This window comes from Equus asinus, chromosome 2, assembly GCF_041296235.1.
Source record: "Equus asinus isolate D_3611 breed Donkey chromosome 2, EquAss-T2T_v2, whole genome shotgun sequence".
Lineage (NCBI taxonomy): Eukaryota > Metazoa > Chordata > Mammalia > Perissodactyla > Equidae > Equus > Equus asinus.
In genome coordinates, this window is record NC_091791.1 from 146879439 (window position 1) to 146893285 (window position 13847).

Here is a 13847-nt window from a genome sequence, read left to right on the forward strand (position 1 = left end):
CCTGGGCACGGACATGGCACTGCTTGTCAGGCCACGTTGAGGTGGTGTCCCACATCCCACAACTACAAGGACCTGCAACTGAGATATACAACTATGTACCGGGGGCGGGGGGAGGGGGTGTTGGGAAATAAAGCAGAGAAGAAAAAAAAAATGATTGGCAACAGTTGTTAGCCCAGGTGCCAATCTTTAAAAAAAAAAAAATAGTTTAGGAACAGATAATAGAAGGCCTTGAATGTCACATTAAAGCATTTACTTTGTTTTTGAAAGGTAATAGAGAGCCATAGCAGAGTTCTGAAGAAGGGAGTTATGTGATCCAAACTGACAACAGTACAAAGTTAGGCTTTAAAAGACGAGGTAAGGAAGACACTAGTTACCTAATATAATGATCCTAAGGAAAGACGATGAAGGTCAGAACTAGGGCAGTAGAGTTGGAACAGAGGAGGCAGACAAAAGACACTAGAAAGGTAGAATGACAGGCCTTGGTAAATGATTAGACACATGGAGGGAAAGCAAAGGGATAAGATTATGATAACAAAGCTTTTAGTGAGGGTTTCTAGCAGAAAGATTGTGCTTTTAAAAAGTTACCTTTTCTGTCCTTAGTTGATCTTTTTTGGGGAGTGAGGAAGATTGGCCCTGAGCTAACATCCGTGCCAATCTTCCTCTATTTTGTATGTGGGACACCACCACAGCATGCCTTGACGAGTGGCATGGAGGTCTGCACCTGGGATCAAACCCGTGAACTCTGGGCCACTGAAGTGGAGTGTCCAAACTTAACTACTACACCACTGGGCCCCCTGGGCTGCCCCTCCTTAGCTGATTTCTGAGAACAGCTGAAATAAGTAACAACTTTCTCAGATAATTTTCATTAACAAAATTACATAGTTTACACTGTCAAAGAACATGCCTGGTGTTAAAAATACTTATAGCATTGCCTTAATTGCCATTTCAGCCTCTATTATCACACATTTCTGCAGAAGTCAAAACACAGGTAAAGGATATTTTTCCTTAATCAAATGAGATAGCAAAGAAGGATACATATCCAACTTAAATCTATGTGAAAGGTAATACATTAAATTTTTAGTAAGTCATTCTGCTGCATTTTACCATTAACAAAATTTCAAAATAGACCGACATAAAATAAACTAAGGCCAGAATGACTGAATGAATTCATAATTCGTTATTTCGGCTGCAACAGTACAAACAAGGAAAAGAGCAGCAGCAGTTTGTTGTCTTACAACAAACCAGATACTTATACAAAAATGTTCAATAACTACAGAACTCAAATAATTTATAGAATTTACTTGTTTAGATCTAGAACAAACTAAATATAAAATATAACCCATTAAAACTATGCTATGCTTCAAAAAGAATTGTAAGTAAAAAAAAAATAAGTATACGTAAGAAAAATTAGTTACTCTAAAACAAAAAATAAATTTGCTTAAGATGCGTAAGCCTGATAAAGATTAAGAACTCCAGCTTTGGTCAAACAGTGATGCACCAAAAATGAAATGCAGACAGTCCTGAAAATGAGTAAACAACGGAGAGAAGACGGAAGGACATCCTTCTGATCCTTCCAAACAGTAGAGATTAGATGACTTGAACCAGAGTGAAGACTAAAAAGTAAAAAGTAAACACTGAGGTTTGTGGTCATTCAAACTGGTCCTGACATCTTAACTAGGGCTTCACACTAGCCACTGCTGAGGTCCTTAGCAATGCTGAAAGGAAAGCAAAGTTTATCTTTGTTGGCCATCCATCATTTTGCCCTATCTCCGCCCTTCAGACAGCAACAATATTCATTATATCTTCTGTCTTAAATTTCATATAATCCATTCTATACTCACTCAAAATGCCACAGACAAGCAAGTACTGATTAAATAATCTGTTTTAAAGTAATCTGTATTAAGGCTCAACCCTTTCAAGAATTAATCACTGCAAAACACTTCTGATATTTTCTGAGCAACTACCATGTATCTAGCACTGTGCTAAATGCTTGAGAGTAGTGTTTTTAAAATCTATTTAAAAGGTCACAATCAGCATTAAAAACATAAAACTGCAAGAGAAAATACCAGAGCATGTCACATATAGTAAGGTTAAGTACTGTTTCATGAAACTTTGGTTTCGGTTATATGTACGCCTATATGCATATATGGAACACTGGGTTGAAATGTAAAATGTATTTCTTACTTTAGGTTACAACTGAAAAAGTGGAAAAGTGGTGCAAAGCAATGCCACTCCAAGTGTGGTCCACAGACCAGTGCTGGTTGGGGAACTGTGTATTACTAGTCTGTGATAAAATAAGCAGCTTATGACAGAATGTAAATCACCAAATAAGCACACTGAACTTTTTATAGAAGCAAGACTTTTGCTATGAAGAAAGCAGTGCACTAATTTATATTCTAGCACAAGCTTCAAGCCTGTAACAGACACTAGCTACTTTGAGTAACTGCTTTAGGGAATAAAGAGCAAATATCTTAGTCTAGTTACAAGACCAAACTAATACTCATTACACAATAAGGCAATAATTAATTGCTACACTAAATGTAATATGTGACTCTAGTCACTGGGAAATCAAAAAGCGGACAAAATTTGGTGTAGCCTGGGGGGAAAAAAAGCTGCTTCCAGCCCAGAGTGCATTCTCCTCTCTTTTGTGCTGGTCCCTCTTCCTTCAAGAACCAACTTAATTTCCACCTCTTCCATCCTTGATGGTCTGAGTTCTTGGAGTTCATTTCTTGGTCTAAATTCTATAGTACTTGTTATATATCATTCCCTTGGTGCAGTATTTGGGCCAAATGACAATATCACTAGTAAGACCCCCATACCTCATAAGCATGCAGTGCTCATGATGATGTGATGAGAGAGACAGAAACTGGCCCTAAGGATAGCATTTAGCTCTGAATAGAGTCAGAAAGATGGGCAGACCAGAATAGGAAACCAACACAAAAATACAAAATGAGGAATTAGTATGGGAAAGCAAAGAGAAAAGTAAGAAATACTACAGGGATTATCAGGAAATAATCAATTAGATCAAGGGATTACACTGACATGTCTTTACATGTCATTACTCTCACATGCTAGACCTCTAGCATCTACCCCAGTAGTCCTTCTAGTCAACATTTAATAACTGTTGGCTAACAATAATAAAATATATTATTAGGAAGGAGATGAGTTACATTATGGAGGACTTTTGAAGTTATCCAAAACTGTTTATATTTAATTCAGCAGGCAATAAGAAGCCAGTTCTTGAAGGCAAAAATGGTATCTGAGGGCAGGTCAAAGTGGGGATATGCAAGATGGATTTGAAGCAAACAGGAGTAAGGGAACCCTACTTTGGAAAAGAATAACTGGCAGGCCACTGCAAAAAAGAACACAAAAGGCAGAAACATGTTTTCGTACCAGACTGACTGAAACAGAGTATTTTCTCTCTTGTGTACACACACACACACACACAGACACACACACACTTTCTACCCTGAGAAATGTGAAGAATGGTACTGCTGTTAACGATAAATGAATACTGTAGTTTAAAAAACTGATCAGTTTACAGCAGTGTTTCTCAACCTGGGCACTACTCACATTTTGGACTGGATAAAACTTTTGTGAGAGGCTGCCCTGTGCACTGGAGGATTTTTAGCAGCATCCCTTGCTTCAACCCACTAGATGCCAGTAGTATCCACCCTGTTCCAGTTGTGACAACCAAAAATGTCTCCAGACATTCCCAAATGTCCCTGGGGGGTGGGGGGGCAAAATTACTCCCAAGTAACAACCACCAATTTACAGGAAATTTGAACATGTTGAATGTATGCAAAAGAAACAACATCTAAAGAAAGATGCCTTGAGAGAAATGTAAATATGTAAATAGAGATCAGGTGTACATTAAAGCAACTATTAAGGCATTAATGTTAATTCTGATAATCCCTATTGTTTTGGGAGATAAAGTACTGAGACTGAAATGATATGTTATCTAGGATATAGTTTAAAATAATCCTATTTTCTCCACTTTTATGTATATTTCAAAACTTCTAGAGTAGTTTCTAAAACACAGACATCATTTGTACTAGTAACTAAAATCAGGAGAACAAACCACCAAGGAAATGAGATCTTGTTTTTCTACAGCTGACAAGATTCTTGAAGGGCTCAGAACTTGGAGGTGAAGGGTAGGCTTCCTAAATGAAGAAAGAAATAGAGAATGAAGGAAACCTAGAAAAGTGCAATATCATAGAAATCAAAGAAAAAGAGAATTCTAAAGAACTTTTATAAAGTTCTTACAATGCTCAAGAAAAAAAGAGTAAAATAACTAGCCCTAGTTCTGAAGAGTGACTGTCTAAACTGGCTTCAATGTGGTAAACATTTAGTGTGCCCGCATCTATTCAAAACGCAGTGTTGGGAGCTACAGGGGATACAAAGAATGTACCTTTGAACAAAGTTTCTACCTCTTTAGATGAAAGATAAGTACATAACAGTAACACAAAGCAAAGTACCATAATATAGGCACTAAAAGATCATGCCAAAATTGGCTGGTTTTATTAAGAAGGACCATTCCTAGAAAAAAGAGAAGAGTACCTGTTTTCCAGAATAGGTGCCTATCTACATTTATAACCTTAATCCATGTCTTACCTCCTTTCACTCTTTATCTCCTTAATTTTTTTTTTTAACAGACATGAAACAGATGAGTAGGGAACCAGATCATACTTAGATACTTGGTATGTACTAAAGAAAAAGACATAGTTCTCAATTCTAGCTGTATATTAGAATCACCTACAGAACTCTTTAAAAATAGTGATGCCCAGAAGCCATTTGTTAACAATAAAACCAGAATCTCTGAGCATGGGACTTGCTTGCACATAGGTATTTTTAAAAGCTCTTCAGGTGAATTGTAATGTGCAGTCAAGACAGAGAACCACAGACATAAAGAATGGATATAAGCATGTTATTAGAAGCAATGAAACAACATGAAGATGACAATTAGTTTCCAGCTTAAATCGACATCTTAAATCACATAATTCCCAATCTACCAAAATTATGAAAAATCATTTTCATTTTTAAAATTTTGTAATTGAGAAATTAAAATAAAACCCCCAGGATTCCTACACCATAACTTTTTCAGAAATACTTAATTTGTTTTGGAATTGGTTTTATAATGTGTAATAATTTCCCTTCACTATAGTAGAAAGACATGTAGGTTCACATCATTTTTGGTACGTTTCAGAGAATTTAGTATTATGAAAAACTAAATTGTAATGTTAGAAGAGCCAAGGTTTAGCTATCTTAACACTGATTTTATTCACTATACATGAGCACTGTTTTACTTGAATTAATATGGTTATAAACACGGAATTCCTAATAAGTTTAATATAACATTTCATCATTTACTAATAATACATTTTATATTATGAAAATATTGTAGGTCTTAGTCTCATTTGCCATTTATCATATGACTTTGAGCAAATTCCTTAAATCCTCCCAACACCACCAATGCCACTCCCGAGTTTACTTTCCTCTGCAAAACGGGTATGATTCATCTGTGTCTATAGAGTTCTCAAATGAAAAAATATATACAGAAAAATGCTCTGAAAATTGTAATGTGCCATGAAAATATAAAGCATTATGGTTAAAGAAATTGGAAGTGTACCATATTCTGCATTTACTACTAAATCCAAACATTAGTCTAATACAACTTTGTCAACGAAATTATGGTAGGCTAAATATGGCCACAAATTCTTTGACATTCTTCCCTTCAAAAGGCAGGAGTCCACCACCTGGTGTGGGGAGGGCTCTAATTGTTCTAACCAACGGAGAATGTTGGAAGTAATGCTGTGCCAATTTCTGGGTCCCAGCTTTAACAGACATCAAGGCACAGCTTCCACTTCCTGTGTCTTGAAACACTTGCTCTTAGAACTCGGCCTCCATGCCATGAGAAGTCCAAGCCACATGAAGAGGCTCTGTGCAGGCACTCCAGCTGATATCCCCAGCTGAACTCCCAGCCAACATCAACTGCCATGCACGCAAACGAGCCATCTTGGATGTCCAGCCCAGTTGAGCTTTCAGAGGACTCCAACCCTAGCTGCTTATCTGACTACAAATGCATGAAACTCTAAGTGAGAACCCAAACCAGCTGAGTCCAGCCAGCCCAGAGAAACATGAGATAAATGGTAATTTTAAGCCACTTTGCTTTGGAGTGATTTGTTATACAGCAATAGGTAACTGGAACAAGAATCAAGATTTTCAAAAAAATGCTTCCTTATCTAATTTTATTAGTAACTCACATTTAACGGGCACTTTTTTCCTTTCATCTGTAAAAAATAAGTATATCTTCATGTAGAAAAGTTCATAATAAAATATAATGCTGACATTTTATGGAAAAAAACCTGACACGCTGGATTTATTTTCCAACTATCTTACTTTACAAAAGCCATTTTGGTTCTTTCCCATTATGTTCACATTAATAAACAAATGACTATAATGATTAATAAAGTTCAAGTAAACATATAAAAAAATTAAATGCTAGAAAGACATCTAAAATATTTTTGTTAGTTTTTCTCATGCATTGTTTTCTCAAAGAACACAATACATACTTATGTACAATTAATGCCTATTTGTCATTAATGACAGGTTGCTGTTGTTGTTTACTATCATAGAGTCCTTACCATCTCAGTTTAAAGATGCACCTAATGTGTCACAAGAAAAGAAATACACATTTCAAGGCAGCCATATCAGTATAATAAAGACACAGCACAACTGACATGGCCATTCAGATAAACTGCTCCAGTACTGTAGTCATGAGAAACTATCTAAATCCATCATGAAAGACATTCAACAACGAATCTTAAACAGAATCTGTTGAAATGCAAAATCTGCTTACAGAGCAAAGCCGCAGAGCAAGCCTAAAACAGGAACACTTCCTTAACAAATATCACTTGACATTTTTAATGGCTGCAGAAAACACACAAAACTAAGAATGCTTGCAGAATCAGAAAAAGTAACACCCTTTAGCTCGGGATCCCTTTCATCTGAAACCGTCAGAGCTCTTAACAAATATTAAATTCCTTAGGCTCTGCAACACCTCTGTCTTAAGGTAAATATTTTGTTAGTGCTTAAGTGACTTGTTTCAAGGTCACAGAATGAACTGGAGGCAAGAAAGAAACCCAGAAGTGTGGTCTGCAGCTTTACGTATAAATGAACATCACTGCGATTCAGGGTTCTGATAATCTCCCGGGTGAAGTGGAGGTGAAATTAACTTGTCCCACAACTCTAGGAGAGGCAATCTTTTAGGGGGAAAAAGGCTTTTATTTGGGGAAGTCATAGTTTTAACTCCGATACGCCTATGGGGTCTTTAAACTCATTCTTGGACTTCCCTAAAACCAAGTTTGACTGGGACAGAGGAAGGACTGGGAAACGCTCTAAGGGGTTGTAGTAAGGCCTGGGATTGTAGCTCGACAGCAGAAAACCAGAAAACGGAGACAAGAAGAAGGAGGTCAAAGTCGAGTGTGAGTGTCCAAGAAGGGGGAATGGTCAAGGCCACCTTTTACGACCGGAAAACCTGAGTCCATATGAAACTCGCTGGGCAACCCTAGGTGGGCAGGGGGAAAGACTCAAGGTTGGGTCCCTCCTCCGAAAGCCGATCTGAGGTTGTCCCACTCCTCTCCGCCGACAGGGCTTATCTCCCGGGTGACCAACAGCTGGAGAAAGACAGGCGGGTTCACCGCGTACGGCTTTCGGGGGAACAAACGCCAGGACCCAGACCCGCACTCACCTTGGCGCTGGGCGCGCTTCACCAACGCCAGTCTACTCGCCAAACGCCCATTTTCCACCAAACAGAGGAAGAACTAGCTTTCGCTATCCCAACGGAAGCCAGCCCAGCTCATCCCCTTTTCCCAATTTGCACCGCGTCGCAACGCGTCGCGTCTCTGACGTCACGGCGGGGCAGGGGCTGCGCGCGCGCACCCGCGGCTGCTCGCTCCTCCCCAGCGGTGCCCCGGGCCGTGAGGGCCGCGCCGGAGTTGGGGGGAGCGCTGAGGAGGACGTTTTGGGTGGCTGGCGGGGCAGGGCCCAGAGTACGCTGGGCTGGAGCGAACTCGCCCGCCCGTCCCTTCCCCCACCCCCCGCGCCCAGCATTTCTCGAGCGCAGCTCGGTCACCCCGATGTTCCTCCTTATCCTGGGCCTTGCCGCGGAGGTAGCAGGGCTCCTTCTTGTGCCTTTTAGCTACGTATCTTCCTCCTCAGATTGGAGATTTAGGGCTGACTAGAAAAGGGATTTGAATCCCCTCAAATTCGGGCCAGAAGTTTAACAATCTCCCAAGCCAAGCCTCTTGTCAAAGAAGAACGGACGTGATCCTAAAACACGTTATATGTATAGAATTAACGTCAAAAACCCAATCTTACAAAAACAGAACGAGAAGTCTGAACCTTCTCGCGAGGTGATCTCTTTCTCTCGTAGAGAAAGGTGATTGGATGCTCCCATTATCTGCTTGGATGGGCTTGCTGGCCATGGTTACTAAATTCCCAGGGACGGTCCGGGTGTCTCACGGATGGGAAAGCCGAAGGCGAGGTCTAGTAAACACGTTAAATGAAAGTGTGTACCGGATAGGTGTTCAATAAATTTGTAATGAATAAATGAAAGCACCTAGCCCAGCAATGCTTCACATAGAGCCTGTCAATAAATGTTAATTTCCTTTCCATCACAATGAAATTCCTGCAAAAATATGGTAGCTCTTTTATACCTATAGTTTCCCCCAAAGGCTTAAGACTGATATAATATGAAATATACTGTACTGCCTGGATCTGCCAACTAGGAAGCCTTAGCAAATTTTTCGTAACTAAGGAAAAAAATTCCGTCTATCTTTTGAGGGTGGATCTGAGGAAAGGAAGTTGGTTGACGTTGTTGTTGTTTTCCTGCTGAGTACCTTGATGAATTTGAGTATGCAAAGAAAAACCCAGAGCTGAGTTTGGGAGGAGGAGCCAAAGAAAGACAGGGAGAAGAATTTGGAGTTCTTTGAAGACACTCTCAGAGAGAGGACGCCAGGAATGTGAGGTGATAGAAAAAGAGAGAAGCCTTAAGAATGGATTAAGCGATGAAGACAGTCTCCTATGATGGGGTGGCAGAAATGTTTTAATAAATAGGACTCTTTAACATTCATCTAAAGTTTATTTTTTTGCTCTAATTGCCCCAATTCTCCCCGATAAGTGGAATTCCCCCACTTCCCTAAAGCATCAGTCATGTTTGCTAAAAACATAAGTCATTTGCTTGAGTTTTTCGAAAACTAAGAAGTTCCACATGTGGGTTAACAGGTGCAGAAGAGAAACTAGGCACAAGATGACAAGATGATTCCCAAACTGAACTAAGGTGGTGAAAGCAGGAAAAAACAAGAACATTCCTTGGAAATTCACAGAAATCTGGGGGTGGGCTTTGGACTTTTCAAAATTAGTGGAATGAGGGGCTGGCCCCATGGCCGAGTGGTTAAGTTCACAGCTCCGCTGCAGGTGGCCCAGTGTTTCATTAGTCAAATCCTGGGTGCAGACATGGCACTGCTCATCAAACCATGCTGAGGCAGCATCCCACATGCCACAACTAGAAGGACCCATAACGAAGAATATACAACTATGTACCGGGGGGCTTTGGGGAGAAAAAGGAAAAAAATAAAATCTTTTAAAAAAAAAATTAGTGGAATGAGAGTTCTTAAGGAGCAGGGTTACCTAGATGAAACTAGGCTTATGGAATTGAATCACAAACCCTAGCTTTTTTAAATGTGTTGTAACAAACCAGGTAGCAGTATCTATGGTACCTAGACTAAACAATGGTCACTAGTGGTTTAGAAGGCATGGCCGGTATTGGACCATAGCTTTAATTCCGGTGCCATCCGGCATAAGCTATAGTCCAAAACTTGCTGAACCTGGTTCATCTTCCATCCATTCAACAAATATTTACTGAATGTGTATTCTATGCCAGGCATTGTTTTAGACTTGAGATATAAAGTCCCTCCTGAACACAGAGCTGACTTCCATTCTAGTGGGGGACACATGCTGAAGGAACAGCAAGGAGGACAGCATGGCTGGCATGGAGTGAATGAGTGGGATCACGATGGGAGATGCTCTCAGAGGAGTGGGGAGGGAATGGAACACAGATTATATAGGCCTTGTAGGTCAATAAAACATGATTATCCCAGAATAATGCAAGAAGTGAATCACATGTTAATATTTTATGGAAAAATTTAGCTTTCATATATATGATAAAATTTATGACATTATGTACAAATGTTCATCCCAACTGCTTTTTAGCCAAAGCACAAGTATCCTGTGGTTCTTTTATTAATCACTTATTCTTTTCTTTTCATCTGTTCTTTATTTCCTCAAATCATAATGATTACCACATTGGCCCAGTTGCATGGCCCTGCAAACTTTTTTTTGCGTGTGAGGAAGATTGGCCCAGAGCTAACACCTGTGTGAATCTTCCTCTATTTTGTATGTGGGATGCTGCCACAGCATGGCTGATGAGCCAGGTGTAGGTCTGCAGTGGGGACCCTAACCCACAAAACCCAGGTGTGCACACTTAACCACCACCCACCAACCACGCCTCAGACATTTTATTTATTGGATAAATAAATACATTGTTTTTTGATGCATCACCAGACAAGTCTTGGTGGCAAGTCTTGGCTACACTCCTGGATATCAACTTCAAAGGTTGGGCACTCACCATGCTTTGCACTTCATTAAGACTCCATCAGCCATTGGTTTATCTTAAGTTGTAAAAAATCTACTAAATCTCCACTTAGGGTGATCTGAGTGCTATTTTCTATGTGAAGTTATACTTCTATGTAATTGGCCTAAACTTACTTCAATAAAATTTTAGAGATGCACCGTCATTCTACAATTTCAGGATTTAGTGAACAACTATGCGTACCTTTTTCATCCCTGCATGATTTTAGAGACAGATCTTTTCTCCTTTCTGCCTTTGTTTTTCTACCTAAACTGAAGAGTTCTAATCTGGTTATTAGATTCTTCTTCAGTGGTTCCCTATTCCAATTGTTACTTTACCTTTTTCTGGATCTTCCCTGCTTTCATTAAATTTTCCTCACAGATGTAATATTCAGAATACAATATTACAAATGGTGATGTACATGGTTTTATCCCAACAAGAGAATGTTTTAGTTTGTTGACCCTATTACAAAATTTTCACATACTTGACAGAGGTCATCAAGGAGTTATACTTCTTAAGAATTGTCTCTGCAATTTTGTCATGCTAACATTAGCTGGCAAAAAGACAATCCCATTCAATAGTCATAGGAACTGTTGAGCTCTAAGCGTATTGAATTGAGATCATAGAATCAACACACATGTTTAAGCCTTTTCTACATAGTTACAAAAAAACCCTATTAAGTTTTAGCTATAATGACATTTTAAGGAAGCATCTAATTTAAGAAGATATTTCTGTAAGTTAAAATTCCAAAAAATCTTTCTGTAACTTATTGCCATTTATATAACTCAACTATCTAAAATAATATAATGTCATCTATGGGAGCAAGGGTGCGATTTTTGATGGGATATTTACTTCTTCTAAATCATAGGTAAATATATTAAATAATACATGCCAAGTGGTTTCAAACTTTGGTATTATCAAGCAGTAAGTGGCTTGAATAAACACAACAACACATAGTGCAGGCCCAAAACAAACATTTACAGATTCAGGGCTAGCAGAATTCACAGGATCCCCCAGCTGCTTGCCAACCAAAACGGAGAGTTGTGCCCGGGCCTGACACAGCTGGATGTACCTTGGGAAACGTTCCAGAAGAGGGATCCTGACTCTTGGCCAACTCACGTATTTATGGAGGACTGGGGAGGGAGCGGGGGTCACCCAGGCAATTTGGAAAACTTTGAACTTTTCCATTGGGGTTATAATCTTATTGGTTTAAAAAACAAGCTTTTTGACACCAGTCACCTGGGGAGTTTTCTTTCTCAACCCCGGTTTCTGCCTGAGGCCTTCCAGCCTCCCTGCTGAGCCAGCTTGTTGCTAGGCTGCAGGAGGAGAACCAGAGCCTGGGTTATCTGGCAGACAGACTGGTGTCTTTCCTCAAGTGTGCACAAGAACCTCAGGTTTACATTCAGTAGGTGAGGAAATGGAGCCAAGGATTTGCATTTGAGGATGTCCGTGATGACTCTGATGCTGGTGGTCATGGACCCCACCTGAAGAGACTACTTCACCCAGTTATGGGAAAACCTTCTCTTCAGTCTGAATTTATTCTTTAAATAGCTGTCTGTGAGAAATCTTGTGGAAGGTTTTTTGAAATTTTAACTAGATGATGAGATTTTTTATACAGTTACTGGGGAGTTTATAATCTTATCTCTGAAATATTTTAAAATTCTAAATCCATCAGTGTGTAATTCTATAAACTGACAAGTGCAGAGGTACAATGCCCAACCCATTTTTAAAATTTAAAAATTTTTTTTCTTTTGCTTCTCCCCAAAGCGCCCCAGTACATAGTTGTATATTCTAGTTGCAGATCCTTCTAGTTCTGCTATGTGGGACGCCACCTCAGCATGGCCTGATGTGCGGTGCCATGTCCACACCCAGGATCTGAACCGGGGAAACCCTGGTCCAGCGAAACTGAGCTCGCAAACTTAACCACTCAGCCACGGGGCCAGCCCCTGCCTAAGCCATTTTTAATGGCCCTTTTCATGGCAGAGATGCGTGAAAATGCGCTGCTATTCTAGCTGATGTTTCTTCCATGTCAGCTATTCTGTTACAGTTTTATTACAGAGGGGTGAGTGTATTACACAAACAGATATGTAGAAAAAGTATGAATGTGCATCCTCTTAGTGGGTTGTATTAGTCTGCGAACTGGGTAAGTACCTCAGTGATTATGCAGTACCTCTATAGAGAGGTGAGTATATTTCAGAATGTAATAGAGTGAGTGTCTCTGTGTCTGTCTTTGTATAGTATATTCATGAGTAAAAATGGGATGACTGGATGAGCCTATGTGCATGTCTAGGAGTGTGATGATTTGGGATAAGGAAAAAAGCATAAGTAGATTTTTTTTCACTGCCTCATGATTGGACTACATGGAAAAGATCAAGTGATTTATATTTTTCTCCTATTTAGGATAAATGTACATAATATCATTAGCAGATTATATAGATGATTTCCACTGTCCCAACTGATGCTTCAGTATGGATAAACACAAGACTTTCATATGATCTTGTATATGAAAAAAATCCCATATTTATGTTACAAAAGGATTTAACTAATGTCTGGCACATACTTGGTGTTCAATAAACATGTGACCAGACTGTACAGGTGGCTGGCACCCAAGAGGGAACATTAAGGTGTGGTTTAAGACCCTTCAATAATCTCCATCAGCAGCTCCCCATCCCCTCATTCTTTAATGGAGTCAGTTAACATTTTTATCAATTTTTTTTGTAAATTGCTATGTAAAAGCAACTTCAAGTCTGCCCTTTCAACCCGATTGGGCTCTAGCACCCTTCCTATAGAAAAAGTGTGAAATTACCAATGGCTCTCTAACTCATCGACATGTGTTGCCTTTGAAATAATCTTGCTTTCTTTCCACAATTTACTTGTTTTCCACAATTAATTTGTTCTTCTATAGAGTAGCAAGATGAGGCATTTTTACTCCCTATGTCTCCAAATCTTTTCCTCTGACTTACCATGGTATCTGAAATGCCACCATTAAAGAGTCATTCCTTCCTATGAAAATGCCCCATCTCTGAGAATACCTTCTATCCTCGCATAAAACTATTCTCCAATCAGGCAGCCTCCTACTAATGAGAGAAAATGAACCCAGGACAGGTACATTTTGATAGGACTTGGAAAGTGAAGATGGGAGTGTGGTGGGAACCAA

The 13847-nt window shown here is 39.5% G+C and overlaps 1 protein-coding gene across 1 annotated transcript in view; it reads right to left on the reverse strand.

The window, feature by feature from the left end:
- The window catches only part of USP8 (ubiquitin specific peptidase 8), a 56386-nt gene extending 47994 nt beyond the window's left edge, over positions 1–8392 (reverse strand). Inside the window, exon 1 of the mRNA XM_014852473.3 lies at positions 7751–8392. The gene's annotated coding sequence lies outside the window, so the exon portion shown is untranslated. The remainder of the gene's footprint in view (positions 1–7750) is intronic.
- Positions 8393–13847: the final 5455 nt, after the last annotated feature.